The sequence below is a fragment of the Carcharodon carcharias genome, chromosome 7 (genome assembly GCF_017639515.1).
Source record: "Carcharodon carcharias isolate sCarCar2 chromosome 7, sCarCar2.pri, whole genome shotgun sequence".
Classification (NCBI taxonomy): Eukaryota; Metazoa; Chordata; class Chondrichthyes; order Lamniformes; family Lamnidae; genus Carcharodon; species Carcharodon carcharias.
The window spans coordinates 163,730,288-163,749,177 of record NC_054473.1 but is presented as its reverse complement, the minus strand read 5'-3'; positions in this window follow the sequence as shown (position 1 = coordinate 163,749,177).

Below are 18,890 nucleotides of genomic sequence, written 5' to 3'. Positions count from 1 at the left end.
TCCTTTCCACTCCCATGTTTGTTGAAGCCTTAAAAATCCATATGCACTTGAGCTATTCTAACACATGACATGGCCCCTTTAATCCATAATCCCTTGTTTGGCAGATCCAATGCATCACCCCCCCCCCGCCCTCTCTGACTGGCCAGCGAACCCAGAGGCAGGATGCTAATACCGTGACTCAGTAAGAGCCTCATCAAAGCCTGCTGCAGATAGCAACAGGTTCCCAACTCACTAATTGTTCCATTGTTTCAACAGGGTTGATCAGTTTAAAATTCTACCAAGGGTGTGTGATGGCAAACGGCATCTATGGTAGGAATTTAAATAAAATATAATCAAGACATGATGAGATTGATAGCCTTCTTTCATGTATTTTGTAGCATTGAATTGAAAATTGAATTAAAAATACTCACTCAGCTAGCCTATCTTCCTTCAATTTCTCACGCCATACATAGACTTGCATTATTATTTAATTATTTTCTGTTTTATCTCTTGTTTGTCCCAATTTCTTGCATCTTTACATGATGCTATTTGCGATAATAATCTTGTGATCTTCCTCATGATTTGTTTCTTCTCGCATTAGTTGAAAGAGTTCTTTTAGGAGCTATTAATTGGGAAAATGCTTCAGTGCTGAAAAAAACACAAGTTGTTTTCTTTATCTTGTGTCCCCTAACCATGAATTCCTTCGTAATGTCCTTAGTACTAATCCTATTTTACCATTCCTTCCACATACTTTTATCCTATTATCATAAACTTCTCATGTAAGCCACCAGACTTTGATTGAGGCTTCTTTTTCTAATTCAGCTTCCACTGACACAACATATCAGGCAGTAAGCAAAATGCATGTAACTGGTGTAACTATTTCTGGGAGTTTGTTTTGGAACTGAACACTTGTCAACTTTCAGCAGATGATTAGAGACTTTAGCCTCATTTATTACTGCACTTAAGAACCAATTCATTAAATGTGGATGACGTGTCCACTGGACTTATATCCCATGGCATTTCACAGCACAGGTGGACACCGAACAGGAATTTGGAGAAGAGTTGAAGAAGGTCGCCAAAGGCATGATCAAAAAGTCAGTTTAAAGCAGCTTTTGATGATAGAACTAACAAGCTGGAGTAACGTATAGCAGTCGAGAATTCAGAACATGGTGGTTTAAGGAGCTGACGGAGATGGAATGCATAATAGTTCAGATTCAGAAGAGTTGAGATGCAAGCTGGGATATAGAACTGGAAAAGGTTGTAGACAGGAAGCAAACTCAGATATATGTGTAAATGGGGATGAAATCAATGTGGACATCTAGGACAAAGGTTATAGGTGTTTGAGGATGGAGTTTGGAATGCCTATGAGGAGACCACAGCAAACTGACGTTGCTGATATCATCAGAAGTAGTTTGGAAGGAGCCAAAAGGTATAAAGGTTTGGAACCATGGTGACCATAACTGCCACAGAGAGATAGGCAGCAAAAACCTGCATAGGCTGTGGGATCAGATTCCTCATTAACACATTTAAATAATGCCAGTGTTTGTTTCAGGCAGCTGCCAGGGATGCCTATCAAATACCCAAACCAATTTGGCAGTGGGGCACTTCCAACATGGAACATTGCACTGCAGATCCTGGCTTTCTGGTGTCTCTCTTGGACTTGAAAAATGTGCAACATGTTACTAATTTCAACCTGAGTATGTGCATTGAAATATTACCTAGAAAGGGTTAGCTTAACTTTAAAAGCGAAAAATTATTGACTTTGCAAAATTTAAATTAGGTCTAATGTGATGTTCTGCTGCATGCAAAGACTGAAGTGAGGTCTTATGAAGGCATAAGTTAGTCCAGGACTATATCTGTTCTATATCATGATTGTATTTCCAAATGATTGCCTGGATCTCAAGGCAAGAATGGACAATCTGGAAGTTTTGAGCAGTTAGGACTCACCTATAAGAGTGATCTAAGATATGACAGTTGGAATGATCTTGGATTAGAAAGTTAGAAAAGACCTCAAAATATAATAATATCTGCAGGCAGGCAGGCCAAGAAAACCACAGAGGCTGTTTTTTTTATGGGAATTGTTTTTTATCAAACAATAAGGCAGAGGCTGGTTTAAAAAAAAAGCAAGAAGTATTGTCACCATCTTTTGCTGATTGATCTACCCTGGTTTAAGACTCCAGAGGATTTATCACCGAGTACTAAATAAACACGGGCTGACTTCAAGCAGGTGCCCAGCTGTGCCCTTGTACAAGCCTTCATATTTGAAAATGGATTTGATGGAAATTTGATTCTGTCTTCACATATGTAGACTGACACACACACACACACACACACACACGTTAGTATCTCATTTCACTGCTTAGATAATTTTCAGAAAATGTTGAAAAAATGCCAGTTGACACTCACTTCCCGTGGTGTTTGCAATTTTCTGAAAGATGTTTAATAAACTGTCATACATGTTCACCCCTCCCCCCCCGACCATCCCCCACCCCACACAAACACACACACACTCCAGTTATTTCCTGTTGTAGATTCATATTGGAATAGTGACTGTCATCACCACATCTTTTTTATGAGGTTTAAAATGCCCAAAGTGGAAGCTGATGTGGCTGCACCAGTCATGAAGGAATGTGAGGTCAAAGGGTCATGTAAAAGACCTTGTACACATATTGTAGAGTTTTTGAGGATACCAATGAAATACCTGAATTCTTACCACCTTAATGAGTCTCAGGATTATGTCAGGAGAGAGAAACTGTTCACCAGCACATGGAGAAGACTACCAAGGGCATCTATCCAACAGGTCTGCTTAGAGGTGGCTGGGAAGATCAGTGCCAGCAGCATCACCACCAGGACTTGGGTTCAATATAAAATGAGGTTTGATTATCACACGAGCAGCAAAGATGAGTACAGCTCTTCATCTCTATCTCTCTCCACAACACTTGCCATCACAACTTTTACACTCTCCTCCAGCACATTCAACTCTTATTTACCCTACTTTCAACATTTTAAAATATATTTCTTTACAGGATGTGAACATTGCTGGCAAGGCCAGCATTTATTTCCCATCCATAATTGCCCTTGAGAAAGTGGTGGGGGTGGCCTTCTTGAATGCAACATAAGCAGTTGCTAGGCTGTTTTGAGGAGCAGTTAGGAATCAACCAAATTGCTGTGGGTTCGGAGTCACATATCGGCCAAACTGAATATGAACCAAAGTTCACTAATTTTCCTTTGCTGAGCACTCCATGCTGCACGTGCTTGCATGTTAAAGGAGCCATTGCTGGTACAGAGCCTGTTTGTGACCTGTGCGGCACATTCCCAATTACTGCACAGCCATGCAACCTAGCAGGGATGTTGGTAAGGGTGGCAGATTTCCTTCCGTAAAAGACATTAATGAACCAGATGGATATTTTGGGCAATCCAATAGTTTCATGGGGTGGAATTTTATGGCCCCTCCCGCCGGCAGGCTTTTCCAGTCCTGCTGAAGTCAATGTACTTTTGAAAGGCTCGCTGCGTTTTACAGCCACGCCCCCACCCAATGGGGCCCTAAATTTCTGCCCATGGGCACTGTTACTAGCTAATTTTAATTAGTTGAATTTAAATTCTCCAGCTGCTTGTGCTGGGGATTGAACTCATGTCTCTTGGTCACTAGTCCAGGCCCCAGGATTATTAGTCCAGTAACACAGCCACGATACTAGTTTAGCCCTATCAGAAGGTGTAGATAGAAGTTTCTGAAGAGTCACCCGCAGACCTCTGACAGCGATACAAAGGAAACAGTGTTTGCTGACATCTTAAAGAGGGAAACATGTATGCTCCTCAACCAATACCCATTATGGTGCCCAGAAATTGTGACCTCTGCCTGGAGGGATTGCACAAGCTGCATTATCCTGTTTCTGTGATCATTGATGAGCTGCACATGGATCCCTGATTTGCATCTGCCATGGCCAACTAATAATTATGTGATGATAATGGGGACAGAGTGATAAGCCCTCCACCACAGTTACAAACTCTTGCAGTTTTTACATCCCACTTCCCCAATTGTTCGTGCAAAATAAAAAGATGGAGCTATTTACATTGAAACAATTTAGGCAGAAATTGAGACCAGTGCATAAATCAAGGTTTAAGTAAAAAAATAAAAGTAATTCTTAGCATTAAAATAGGTGCTCATTTAAGTCTTTCTCAGCTGTGAACAGTTTCCATAATTCTGATGCCAGAAGACGTATTCTTCCTGCTATCATGCATTCCATCCTTTGACAATGTAGTTCCTAAGGAAATATAATTTATTTGCTTAGGCTCTTTGTTCATGTGAATCTTCCTGCCATTGTGATCTGTATTATTGTAATATCTTTGCTTTGTTTACATTAGGACTATATTCTGAGTTTGTTACATCAGGTTTTAGTTGTCTGCTTATAATTATTTGTCAAAATGTTATAACAATTGCATACTGTATATCAGAGTGGCTCACACTTGAATTCTCCGCTACCCAGTTTATAAGATCTGAGTATCCGACACATTTACAATTACCACAGTGGTAATGCACATCCCTGCCTAATCACGGTCTTGGTATGTGTCTAATTTCTAAGCGGATATTAACACAGATTGCCATGTATGTTGAGATAATAGAGACTCTTCATATTATGCTGGTTGGTTACGGGTTGCAAAATTCAAGTATTTCAAATAATGCATTTCACCAAGAACAATTTTTTACTTGGAAACCTGTCCACAATGAAAGCAACCTGCAAGAGGCAAGAAAGTGAAATCTGCAACTCCATGCACTGGAGATATGTAATGTTTCAAGCTGGATTACAGAACACACAGTTCAGACCTTGTTCCAACTGCTTTACTTTTACTTTGCATACAATTTACTTTAGTAGTCTTAACATTCATACAACTTTTTGATATGTTTAAATCCAACCTGTCATGATATTTGTTAAAAGATACTTGATAATATAACACTTAGGACTACAACACCATGTAAAAGACATCTCCTGGACATTGTAGATTTTGGAGCCATTGTGCATTTTTCATCATTGAACCTGCAAACAAAATGGAAAACTGCAAATAAAACCTTACAAAAAAGAACTACTTTAGCTATCTAATCTCCAATAACAGTTAATGTATAAAGAGTGTGATTTGTTCCTTGTGGAAGCTGGCCTGCATAATTTACTTGTGACTTTGTCTCTCATGACTTAGAATCACTCATGGGATAGATAAAACTTCAAACTGATTCCTGTACAGTATTGTCTGTGAAGTCCAGATGCCAAACCTGTTATTTCCACTCTCTATGTTTAAAAGCTGCTCAAATCATCTTTCGATTAACCCAGAACTACTTCTCTTTCAACAGTTAGTTCCTTGCTTTCATCTTTAACAACATCTGTTGAACGTGGTGTTTTTTTTTGTAGGCTCCTAACTATACCCCAGTGGAACCTATTATTACCTGAAGACATTTCAAAATGACAGTTGATTTCCATCGTCAAACCTCCCCCTTAATTGCATGTATTGGGCTCCATGATTTCTGTGCATTTAAAAGATTTATGCAATTTAACAATTTACTTTTACAAAGGAATCATATATGTAAATATCTATTCCAAATGAATGCAAGAACAGTTATATTTAGTACAAAGCACTTTAAATTTGAAAAATGTCAGGTTCCAGGTAATTTTATTGCTACATATCAAACTGTAAAATGACAGGTTATACATCCTTGTCTTTGGCTGGTGCTTGTTAAGTTGTTAGAACTTGCTGGGATGAAATGTCTGACCCAAAAGTCAAAAAACATCCTGAAGAGCAGAGTCCAATGTAAATAGGTGAAATATGCAGATATTTCATATGCAAATATGCAGTGTTTGAGTGTGTTGCATTACCATGAGGCAAAACAGATTGCACAGAGGCCGATAATGGAATCAAGCAGGAATAGCATGAGTGAAATAGGCTGGGATAAGAAATATCCTCATATAACTTGTTTTGAATAAAGGGCAGAATTGTTTTGTATGCAGCTGTTGAGACTATTTCAGTGATAACTGTGGCATAATTACCTACAATTACAACCCAAGCAGTAATATACAATTTACTTCTTTTCACGTCTTAATTTACCAAATATAGCCAGTTGAGATATCTAATGGAATGCTAGCTGCACTTGTGCAAATTAAAAAGCAAACAGGAAATGAAATAATTGGCTTCTGCTGGCAATAACTAAAGTAAAATGGTGTACAAAACCCATTGAGATATAAAAGCACCAAAATTAAACAACTATGAAATTAAACCAGGAATCAAGATCTCCAATGCCCAAACTAACTTGGGTGTTGAGTTGTCTGGCCATGAGTTGCCATAAAAACAAACCAAATCTAACATGGCAAGAAGAATGCAGAAGACCAGCAAGAAGAATGCAGAAGACCAACACAAACATCTTCTTGATCTATAACTAGTAGCCATAGGAAATGGTTGTAAGACAATGATAAAAATGGAACTGTGACTCAAAAGATGGTTGTCACCTCTGATTCTGATTTTTTTCAATTCTAAACTATTGACACGATGGATTTTATCATTGGACATTTATGTAAGGAACATATATATAATCTGCATTATTCACATTCATCTGCATTGCATATTGTCTTGTTAACATAGTTGGACATTTTGTTATCAAGCTTATTTTAAAGAAAAGGAAATTATCCTCACATGATGGAATAAACTGATCATAGGGAAAGGGCAATACTGGACCTGGTATTAGGGAATGAACCCAGCCAGGTGGTCGAATTTTCAGTAGGGGAGCATTTCAGGAAAAGTGACCATAATTCAGTAAGTTTCAAGGATAAAGATAACAGGAATCCTCGGGTTAAGGTGCTTAATTGGGGGAAGGCTAACTATAACAAAATTAGGCAGGAACTGAGGAATCTAGACTGGAGGCGGATGTTTGAGGGCAAATCAACAACTGACATGTGGGGGACTTTCAAACGTCAGTTGATAAGAATTCAGGACTGGCATGTTCCTGCTAGGATGAAGGATAAGTATGGCAAGTTTCAGGAACCTTGGATAACGAAAGATATTGTGAGATTAGTCAAAAAGAAAAGGGAAGCATTCATAAAGGCTAGAAGACTGGGAACAGATGAAGCCCATGGAGAATATAAAGAAAGTAGGAAGAAACTTAAGCAAGAAGTCAGGGGGGGTAAAAGGAGTCATGAAAAGTCACTGGCAACCAGGATTAAGGAAAATCCCAAGGCCTTTTATACATATGTAAAAAGCAAGAGGGTAGCCAGGGAAAGGGTAGGTCCACTCAGGGACAGAGGTGGGAATGTGTGTGTGGAGCCAGAAGAAATGGGAGAGATATTAAATGAATACTTCTCATCAGTATTCACCAAAGAGAAGGACTTAGCGGTCGATTTGTCTAGGGAAGAGTGTGTAGATAGCTTGGATCATGTTGAGATCAAAAAAGAGGTGTTAGGCGTCTTGAAGAATATTAAGGTGGATAAGTCCCCAGGGCCAGATGGGATCTACCCCAGAGTACTGAGGGAGGCAAGGGAGGAGATTGCTGGGACCTTGACAGAAATCTTTGTATCCTCACTGGCTACGGGTGAGGTCCCAGAGGACTGGAGAATGGCCAATGTTGTTCCATTGTTTAAGAAGGGTAGCAGCGATAATCTAGGAAATTACAGGCCGGTGAGCCTTACGTCAGTGGTAGGGAAATTATTGGAGAAAATTCTTCGTGACAGGATTTACTACCGTTTGGAAGCAAATGGGCATATTAGTGAGAGGCAGTATGGTTTTGTGAAGGGGAGGTCGTGTCTCACTAACTTGATCGAGTTTTTTGAGGAAGTGACAAAGATGATCGATGATGGAGGGGCAGTGGATGTTATATACATGGATTTCAGTAAGGCCTTTGACAAGGTCCCTCATGGCAGACTGGTACAGAAGGTAAAGTTGCACGGGATCAGAGGTGAGCTGGCAAGATGGATACAGAATTGGCTTGGACATAGAAGACAGAGGGTAGCGGTGGAAGGGTGCTTTTCTGAATGGAAAGCTGTGACTAGTGGAGTTCCGCAGGGATCAGTGCTGGGACCTTTGCTGTTTGTAGTATACATAAATGATTTGGAGGAAAATGTAACTGGGCTAATTAGTAAGTTTGCAGACGACACTAAAGTTGGAGGAGTTGCAGATGGTGAAGAGGATTGTCAAAGGATACAACGGATATAGATCGGTTGGAGACTTGGACGGAGAAATGGCAGATGGAGTTTAATCTGGACAAATGCAAGGTAATGCATTTTGGAAGGTGTAATCTGGACAAATGCAAGGTAATGCATTTTGGAAGGTGTAATACAGGCAGGAATTATGCAGTAAATGGCAGAACCCTTAAGTGCATTGATGGGCAGAGGGATCTGGGTGTACAAGTCCACAGGTCACTGAAAGTGGCAACGCAGATGGATAAGGTAGTCAGGAAGGCATATGGCATGCTCGCCTTCATTGGCAGGGGTACTGAGTATAAAAGCTGGAAAGTCATGCTGCAGCTATATAGAACCATGGTTAGACCACACTTGGAATATCGCGTGCAATTCTGGTTGCCACATTACCAGAAGGATATGGAGGCATTGGAGAGGGTGCAGAGGAGGTTTACTAGGATGCTGCCTGGTCTGGAGGTTATTAGATATGAGGAGAGGCTGGAGAAACCCGATTTGTTCTCACTAGAGCAATGGAGATTGAGGGGCGACTTGACAGAAGCTTACAAAATTATGAGTGGCATGGACAGAGTAGATAGAAGCTTTTTCCCAGGGTGGAAGAGTCAATTACTAGGGGACATAGATTTAATGTGAGAGGAGAAAACTATAGAGGAGATGTGCCGGGCAAGTTTTTTTTACACAGAGGGTAGTGAGTGTCTGGAATTCGCTGCCAGAGGAGGTGGTGGAAGCAGGTACGATTGTGGTGTTTAAGAGGCAGCTTGACAAATACATGAATAGGATGGGAATAGAGGGTTACGGACCCCTGAAGTGCAAAATATTTTAGTTGACGGGCAATATGATCGGCGCAGACTTGGAGGACTGAAGGGCCTGTTCCTGTGCTGTACTTTTCTTTGTTCTTTGTATAAATCACACCTTCATTGTCAATGTAGATGATTCATCCACATCTTAAAACATGATTGCATACAATTAATAGGAGTGTTCTATCCTCTATCGTCTAGCTATCTGAGTTCTAAAACTTAATATTCGCTTAAAGAGACACAAGTCCTTAAGGACAGTCAGTATAAATTTGTAAAAAGGCAAATCTTACATGGCAAATATTTATAGGGTATTTTGAGGAAACAATGGAGTGTATTGATAAAGAAACTTCAATGGATGCTGTGTGTGAATTTTTAAAAGGCATTTGCGAAGTCAAATGCAAGCCATGTTGATAAAATTAAGATGCTTGTTATTAAAGGGAATGTGGTAGCAGTTCATGGATATTTTTTGGATTATTGAGCTGTAAGCAGTAGAGTCCCCAGGGATTAATGTAGTTCTTAAAATATAAGAATAACACAAAACTGTAATAATGTTTGCAAACGATACCAAAAAATTACCTGCAGTTGTAGAGGTGGTTCAGAAGCAGATAAACAGTGTGGGTGGAAAGACATCAGAAGAAATTATACAGAGAAAGGTGAAATTATACATTTGGAGTAGAAAAGCAAGGAGAAGAAATATATAAGCTAAATATTAAGATGAACAGGCGGAATTTCTACCATTGCTTCGGTTTCTCTAGGATTTCTGCCAACCCGCTGCTAAAATAGGTGGATATGATTTTAGAAGCTTTAATACAGGATGTTAGTTGTATCCCAATTGAGTTACTTGTATTGTGATGGATATTGACTGGGGAAGTTAATTGTATTGTGGTGGATATTGACTGGGGATTTACCTGTGCTCATATATATAGGGACAGACTGAAAGTGGGGATGTTGGTTGAAGATATATGATATGCAATGTGTGTCTCTAAATGAAAGTTTATCAGTGTAAAAAGATTAGGCTCCAGTTGTTATCTTCTAGTGAGCCAACTGGTGGAGGATAGAACTGGAACCAATCTTTACACACCTTTATAAGCATTTATTTACAGAGTTACACATTCATGCCACACAAGTGCCATGCAATGGCCACCTCCAACAAGAGGGAATCTAGCCATCTCTCTCCTTGGCATTCAACATTCTGTAGTTTACCATTGACCAGAAACTTAACTAGACTAATACTATACATACAAGAGCAAGTCAGAGGCTGGGAATTGTGTTATGCATAACTCACATGACTCCCTAGTGCATATCCACTATCTTCAAGGTACAAGTTAGGTGTGTGATGGAATACTCTCCATTTGCCTGGGTTAGTGCAGCTCCAATAACACTCAAGAAACTTGACACCATCCAAGACAAATTAGCATGCTGGATCAGCACCTCATCCATTATCTTAAACATTCACTCTTCCCACAGTGGCAGCAATGTTTACCATCTACAAAATGCACTCCAGTAGCTTGACAAGCCTCCTTTGACAGCACCTTTCAAACCCATGACCCCTCCCACCTAGAAGGACATGGGCAACAGACACATGGGAACTCCACCACCTGCAAGTTCCCCTTTAAGTCACTCATCATCCTGACTTGAAACTATATCACCATTCCTTCAACGTCATTGGCTCAAAATCCTGGAACATCCTTCTTAACAACAGTAGGGGTGTAGCTACACCATGTGGACAACAGCAGTTCAAGAAGGTGGCTCAACACTACCTTTTCAAGGGCAATTAGGGATCAGCAATAAATGCTGGCCTTTGCCAGTGATGTTCACATCCCAAGAATGAATAATAAAAAAAGCACATTATAAGCATAAACCTCCTAACACAACAGCCACAGTATCAGTCTGCATCTATTTGTAGGAGCATAAGTGAATCCCCAGTTAATGCCCACCACCTGCATACAATTAAGCACAATTAATATACAATTAACAGCAGTGTTCTATCCTCCACCATCTGCTATCTGAGTTCTAACATTGATACAATTAATATTCACTTAGAGAGACATGGGTCCATAAGGACAGTCAGTACTGATTTGTAAAAGGCAAGTCTTGTATGGCAAAAGTTAATAGGATATTTTGAGGAAACAATGGAGTGTATTGATAAAAAAAACTTCAATGGATGTTGTGTGTCTGAATTTTGAAAAGGCCAAATACAAGCCATGTTGATAAAATTAAGGTGCTCGTTATGAAAGGGAATGTGGTAGCAATTCATGGATAGTTTTTGGATTATTGAGCTGAAAACAGTAGTGACCCCCGGGGATTAATGTGGCTCTTAAAATATACATAGAAGAATAACATAATGCTGTAATAATGTTTGCCGACAGTGCAAACATGAGGTTGTGAAGCAAGTTCACATGGAGATAAACAGGGTGAGCAAAAGACTTATGGATGAATTAGATGTAGAGAGAGGTGAGATGCTACATTTGAAGTAGAAAAACAAGTAGATGAAATATGTATGCTAAACATGAAGATGAAGTGGTGGAATTTCTGCCATTGTCTTTGCTTCTCTAGGGTTTCTGCTGCACTTCTGCTGAAATTTCAGCAGACAATAAGGAGAGCTGCCATCAAAATTAATGTCATAAAACTGAAAAGGGAGGTGGGGAACAGGGAAAGATACAGGAATTCTAGCACACAAATCTTTAAAAGTGGTAAGGCAAGTTGATGATGAGGCTGTTTAAAAAAAAGTCTATTGAGCCTGATCTTTATAAATAAGGGCAAAGAATACAAAACGAATGCTAAGCTTACACAATTGGCTGCTTCGGTCAAAGTTAAAATGTTGCATCCATTTCTGGATGTTCTAATTTAGGAAGAATCTTAAGGCCATTAAAAAAAGAAAGACTTGCGTTTACATAGTACTTTTCATGATCACAGGAAATCCCAAAGTGCTTTACAGCCATTATGAAGTATAACCAATTTGCCCATAGCAAACTCCCACACACACAGCAGCATGAAAAGGACTGGATAATAGGTTTTTGCATTGATTGAGGGATAAATATTGACCAGAATGCTGGGGATAAATCCCTTGCCCTTCTTCAAAATAGCATCATGGGATCTTTTACACACACCTGAAAGGGTAGGTGGGCATTGATTTAACATTCTGAAAGATGGCACCTCTGACAGTGCAATACTCCTTCAGTACTGCACTGGGGTGTCAGCCTTGATTTTTGTGCTCAAATCCTGGAGTAGGACTTGAACTCCTCAGCCTGCTGACTTGGAGTCCTACCAACAGAACCACGGCCAAGGTACAAAAGAAATGTACGAAGACTATGCCAGGGATGAGCTGATTTAGTTATGAGGAAAAATTATGGTTCTTTTCACAAGAACAGAGACCATCAAGAGATAGTCTGAGGCATTGAAAAAAAGGGAGGGTTTAGATACAGTAAAGAGGGAGAAAACACTATTTCCACTGGTTGATGAGTTGCTGACTAGAAGGGATAAATTTAATATCCTCACCAAAAAATTGATGATCAAAGCTAGGAGGAATATTTTTATGCAGAGGGTGGTTTAGATGAAATGATCTCCCAGTTACAACAGTGGAAAAGCCCTAAGGAAAGTTCAGGTATAAGTTAAAGTAGCTTCATTAACATGCCATCTTTTTGTATGGAGAGGTATTATTATGACAAGCAACACTGCAATATATTCATATATGTTATTAAAAAAGCTTGAAATTTTTAGTGACTGGGAATTTTTCCATTCTTCACGAGATCTGTGCAAAGAGTATTAATTTTTCAAGGAACATTATCAAAGTAACTTGTGGGATTAGTTACATGATCCTTTTATAGTGTTGCTACATGTATCTGCTGTGGTTTCTTCAAAAATGGCTGTTTCTGTCGTTGTGTACATTCCAATTGTAACACTACTGTGCCATTACTCTTCAAACTAAAAACATGCAGCAATCTTCAAGAAGTTATTTTTATATTTAAGCAAAAGTCGGAAACCCAAATGTCACCGGAGCAGGCTTTGCCTCGGCTGTTTAACTCAGCCACAACTTTAGCATCCTGCTTCTGGGTCTGCAATCAGAGTGAGTGGGTGTGATGCCACCCCATACCTGACAGTTAAAGGCTTTCTATTTAAAGGGTCCCAGGTAGGGGTCAGAATGGATCCACTATAAAATGGCCTAAATAGAGAGAGCAAGTACAATGATGGAGTCTCAACCTGGGAAAGAAAGCTGCCTTCCAGTTCTCTGAAGCATCCCTGGAGGTCATCGTGCAGGCTGTAAGAGCCTGCAGAGGAACACTGTTCTCAGCGGACAGGAGGAAGAGATCAAGCAGGCATGACTGGAAGTGGCTTAGTGGGTAAGCAGCAGGAATGGTGACATCTTGTGGATACAGTGCTGCAAGAGGTTCAATGACATCATCAGGGCAGGAAAGGTGAATGACAAGCCACATTCATGTGCCAACCCCTTCACTCTGATATCCGTAGCCTTCTCCTGCACAGTGCTCTGCAGACCAACACAATAAAAATATGACCATCTGCACAATGATGACCTTATACCCTTTTTCGTTGTCAATTCTAATTCATGCGTCTCACCCTCCATGGGCCTTATAAGAGTGATACAGGAGATTGTGTAGGAGGAGGTCAAGGAGTCCTCAGAGGAGGTTGCACGGTCTCAAAGAAGCACTGACACATGATTTATGCGCACCCTCCACCAGCAAAGAAACACAACCTTAATAGGACCTCCAATGGAGGTAGCTACATTGTCACATGGTGAGCCCACATCACAAATGAAAAGGAGCAGGTATTGGACACAGGGACAGCAGTTGAAAATCCTCATCAGAGGACACAGAACACACTGAGTTCTGCTCAACTGGACGTAAATGTAGAGACTCGGGTGTCATCCTGTAGAGAACCATCCTGGAATAGAGCAGAAAATGTGTGAGGTTCTGTCCGCATTTCCAAAGGCACTACACATGATTGGAGAGAGATTGGAGGAGTCTGTCTCTAGCATGAGTGCCATGATGTCTCAGAGCAGATGTCTACATCCAAGGAGATAGTGGTCACCAAATGGAGCATCAGATACAACAGGTGACTGAGTGCATGCTGATGCTTACCAAAGGCCTGGACAATCAATCTGCCAGTTCAAACAGGATGGAGGAAATTCTCATTTGTCCATTCGGTGCCTCACTGAGGTGCAGCAAAGTGTTCTCCAGGGAAAGAAATCCCCCATCGGCGAGTGGGGACTGGGCCCGCTTGCTGATGCGTAAACTGACGTACGGTGACATTGGGCGGGCATCCCAACGCCACCAAGCGTTATTTAGATTGTCAGTCCGGTGGGCGCACAGCCACGTCGGCTGCACACCCACCCAACTGTCAAAGGCCTATTAAGGCCATTAAGAAAGTAATTAAAGTTGTTAAGAATGCTACCCGTCCAACCTTAAGGTTGGTGGGCAGGTGAAGAGCCCAGGTGGCCTTCGCATTTTGCATGAAAACTCATCCATGGGCAGGATGAGGTTTCATGAAGGATTTGTTAATTAAATAAAAAATTTTGAAAAAAATTAATGGACATGTCCCAGCTCATGTGACAGTTTCACATGAGGCGACACATCCTTAAAAATTTTTCCAGAACTTAAACTGCCTCAGGGAGATTTCTGCGCTCCACTGCGCACCTGCGTGAAAGAGCACAGGCCCTCAATTCAGGGAATCCCCCTGCCCACACAGGGAGCGCATAGCTTAATTGACCCACCCACGTAAAATGGCAGTGCCGATCAGGTTCGCACTTGCTCCTGCCCACCCCCACACAATCCCCCAACGGGGGGAATATTCAGCACCAGGTCTTTGTTAGCAGGGAACTGCAGGTGGCCATGAGAGACCAGATGGAAACAGGGCACATGAAAGTAGGGACCCTGCCCAAGGTATTCCCACTCCTCTCCCTTTGTACCCCTGACTCTCCCTCAGTCAGAGCCCCACATGCTGACTCCTGTCCTTCTGGCCAAGTCTGTTCCAGCACAGTCTTTGGCAGGGTCCATACAGGCTCTAAAACTCAGAGAACACCAACTATAAGCATCTCAGCTGAGCTGTCAGAGACGGGAATGAGAAGCCTGCCTCTAGTACTGCTGATGCTACAGAGGTAGCATCACAGAGACGTAATAGGGAAAAGAAGAGAAAAACTTTGTCGTTTCACAAGGGGAACCATTTGGGTGCTTTTGTCGCTGTGACAATTTTAGAGTCAATGTTAATGAATCATAAACTTTATTCCAAGTCTTCATTGTCCAGTCACCTCCACTGTTGCCTCTCATTTGCCAAATAGGCATCAACCTTGAGGAAAATGCTATGACCAGAGTAGAAGGTGAGCAATAGGTGTCAATGAGATGGAAGAATTAAGAAAATGCTTTGCGTGAAGTGGGGGTTGGGGTGGCAATGACCTGCTTAATGAATGCCATTGTGCTCATGTGGCTCTGATTGTACTTATCCTCTGCATCAGTTGTAGCAACTCTCAGAGGTAGTCCTTGTCTCCAAGAAGCCACCTGCTGTCTCTGTTTGAAGGTACAGAGACGAGTGGGATAAAGGCATTATGAAAGCCTCCAGGATATCTTGCACAGACATGAATGAATAGCTTCTGGTGGTTACATACCAACTGAATGTTATAGAGTGAAATCCCTTCATTTAATGAATACTCCAGGATAATCTGAGGATGCCTTGATTGCCAACTGAGTGCAATCTTTGACTCCTTAAAGCTGTGGGAATCCATCCATTGCAGAAAATATGACCTCATCTATTGCAAGGTGTACCTAAGTGGCAACCCTGGCAAACATGGCATCAGTCACCTTGTGATGCACTTGTGCACAACAGATTGTCAAATACTGAACATGTCACCAGCAGAACCCTGGAAGGAGCTGGAAGTAAAGAAATTCATTCTTATGGTGACTTTGACATCCACAGGCAATGCGTACCCACTTGGTCCACTTGGAAAGAAGTCTTATTCCAGGAGGCTTTGGATGTCAGTAAAGTCCTACCAAGAAAGTCAGAACCTTCTGAAGCACTGTTGCTCAGTCACACCCAGAAAACTGATCTTCTGTCTTGGGGTTACTGTGTCCTTTGAGCTGGATATCTAAGTTTATCCCAACTGTCCTGTGGAGTGGCGTGCAGTTAAGGAGAAGGCAACTGCAGCAGCTGTTGCTCCTGGTGTTGGTGCTGCTGCTGTTGGTGTTGCTGGCTCTGCTCCTCATCAGAGGTCTAAGATAGGTCCAAGGAGGCCCAAGTGGCTCCCTTGCTGCTGTAAACACTAACAGCTGGGGAGTGCAGATCAAAGTCAAAAAATTCCAACATAGCAATAGTGACCTCCAAAGTGCTGGAAATCACCTGCAAAGCATACTCTCAGAACAAGTCTGGGAGGAAAACCCTTTCAATCAAGTAAGGAAGTAGCTGCCATAGTTCCACATTTAAAGCCTTTCTAGCCCGTGAATTTCACAGCCCTGTCAATCCCCACTGTGCTCTCACTTGGCACATTTCATGCATGGCAGTTAAAGCCAGAATTCAGGATTAAATGGTTAATCATTTGCCATTTTGCATATAATCATTGATCCACCTGTCTCACAGGGGGTTCTGCCATTCTTCAAAATATGCACCAGTTAAATACAAATATCAACAATATCATTGGGAGGGGATTTCCAACACGCTGTCATTTTTCTTAACCCTTGTGGATTAAAATTCTCCCCATTGTCTGAGGAATCTGAAATGTGATATGGTTCAGGTTATGCATGGCATTTAGTTAAGACAAACCTAGTGTCAATTTTGGATGAGGTTGTGCCCAGAGCATGCATCTCATCCATTGTAACAAAATAGAATAAGGATCCCACGGTTCTGATGAAGGGTGATATGTTAACTCTGTTTCTCCCCACAGCTGCTGTCTGATCTGCTAAGTATTTCCAGTGTTTTCTGTTACAATCCCAGGATCTGGACTGCTCAAGCAGACTTCCTAAAGTGACATTACTGTTTGAGCCATGGTAAAAACATTTCTTTTTGCACTTTTAATTGCACTATGTTGCATTTTGCTGCATGCATTAGTCAGTTTTACGAGGGAGTCTGTCATTTTTATACTGCCAACAATTTCCTTCATTCATTATTCTTGGTTGCCCTGTAAAGCAAGATCTACCCCTCTAAGCATGCTAACTATGTTTTATTATTTTATGGGGCAGATTTTGCCTATTGACAAAAAGGGAAAATGGGCAGCCATGGATCAGTGCCAGATATACAACACACCTAATCTTCCTTTTCATTGAAGCATCGAAAGTTTGTAGAATAGATGGCCAATCTATTTCAGGACTCTTTCTATTATTTTCTCAACTATTGATGTTAGCCTCATGAGACTGCAGTTCCTTCGGATATCCTCCTGTCCTTTTTCATAAATTAGCATCATATTTGCATCACTCCAGCCCATTGACACTTCTTCAATAGTTAGTGATTCTGTTAATATAAGGTGTGAGCACTCAAAGGTTATAACTATTTTTTGCAAACGTTCATACCATGTATTTGGAATGTTTGTTAGTGATACAGAACCTAGTACTGCTTTTTGCCACTGATTATTACTTTGTCGTGTCTTCCAGTAATTGAACCTGACAGATAACAATCATTTCTGCTTCTCACACTGAAATCTGCTGACAAGCTTTTTGATTACATTCTCAGTCCTTTCTGGTTTGCTTGAATCATTCTGTGCACAATGTCACTGTGAAGGCACTTGCTGCAGTCAACTTTAACTCTGCAGTTACTGTACTGAGACCCTCCAGTAAATCCAGTGGTAAGGGACTTCATTCTAATGTTATCATGATGTGACGTTTTTCAGCAAGTGTTTTTGTAAAGTTTCCTTTTCATTTTATGTACACCGTTAGACAGGACCAAGATGTATTAATTGCTTACCAGCATGACTGCTCCCCACAGAATGCCCCCAGTGGAGCACTAACATTTTTCCTTACAATAAAGTACCCTTATAGATAATTGCAGTGCCATTTCAGGTATCCATAATGCCACGTGTTCCTGACAAGAAGTCCTAAGTATACCACTTCACAGTAGTCAGTCAATCATATTTTGGCTTTGCACTCATCTAATAAATTGTTCTGGAACTTTCTAATCTGAAACAACTTCAGCTGTTTTCTCAAAATAAATATGTTGTTTTATTATCTTGCAGGCTTGAGGCTTCATCCTGCACTCCCTACTGACTCTCAGGCTGCCATCACAGCTACAAATACTAATGGATCTATTGACCAAAACTAATTCTTGGTCCAGAACCCTAATTGCAACCCCCCCGCCACAGCACCACATTACTTCTTGTGACTTTGTGATGATCCAGCTCTTGGATGTGTGAGTACCTACAATCATTTCCGTTTAGCTTTGCAGCCCATCTGCTCTGTCATCAGGATTTCTGCTGCCTTCAGGTTACCATCCTAGCAAAAAGAAAAGCCGCTGTGAGCTGGCTTGCCTTCAGACATTGCACTATTTGCATCTGTTTCATTTTGTGCTCTTGGCACAGGTTCCACATCATTATTTAATTCCATTTATATTGCCATTTGCTCTGGTGCTTGATGCATTTTGTGAGCTTGCTGTTAATGTGCCTGTGCAGTGAATGAAAAATACATATACCTAGGTAATCCCTAGTATGTTCTTGTTCACTCAGTTCTCTTGCTATTCTGTTACTGCAAGAGCTAAATATGTTTTTAATTAGCTTGCTGGTATGTATAAATCATAGAATCATTGCTTCAGGCAAAGGAGGCCATTTGGCCCACTGTGCTTGTGGGGTAGTAACTCCACATTGGAATTGTTGGTTTAGAAATTGGATATCATTGCATCCATTTTTCAGATGAGAATTTAGCACTCAAGTGTCCAATAGGATGCCCATCCATGCCAGAAATGTGTTGTTGGCCATATTGGATCAAGCAGTGCTATGTGTCTATGGCATTCAAAAAAGTTATTA